Source organism: Colobus angolensis, unplaced genomic scaffold (genome assembly GCF_000951035.1).
Source record: "Colobus angolensis palliatus isolate OR3802 unplaced genomic scaffold, Cang.pa_1.0 Scaffold40, whole genome shotgun sequence".
Taxonomy (NCBI): domain Eukaryota; kingdom Metazoa; phylum Chordata; class Mammalia; order Primates; family Cercopithecidae; genus Colobus; species Colobus angolensis.
The window spans coordinates 6,780,259-6,780,817 of record NW_012117377.1 but is presented as its reverse complement, the minus strand read 5'-3'; positions in this window follow the sequence as shown (position 1 = coordinate 6,780,817).

The following is a 559-nucleotide window of genomic DNA, read 5'->3' as shown; positions in this document are numbered from 1 at the left end:
TTGAAATACAACTCCTGGGCATGTGGCTCATTCCTGTAATCCCAGTGCTTTGGGAGGCTGAGGTGGGAGAATCACTTGAAACCAGGAACTTGAGACCAGCCTGGGCAGCATAGTGAGACCCCATCTCTCTAGAAAGAGGAAAAAAACAAAGAAAAAGAGAGAACGAAGGAAGGAAAGGAGGGAGGAAGGAAGGAAGGAAGGAAAGAAGGAAAGAAGTAAGAAAGGAAAGAAGGAAGGAAGGCAGGCAGGCAAGGGAGAGAAAGAAAAAGAAAGAAAGAGGAAAGAGAAAGAAAGAGAGAGAGAAAGAAAGAAAGAAAGAAGGAAAGAAAGAAAAGAGAAAGAAAAGAAAAGAAAGAAAGCTACAGACTGCAGAGACCGCATAGGAAGACACAGGGTAAATGCTTGACTCATTCCTTTCATTTGCCAATTTTCAGCACAATGTGTTTGTCCCTCTGCAACCTCCAAAGACAACAATGAGGGATTTTTCGTGGGGGTGGAGAGGACTTGATATAATGATGTTTCATTACATTTTACATAAATTTAATATAAATTTTTATGT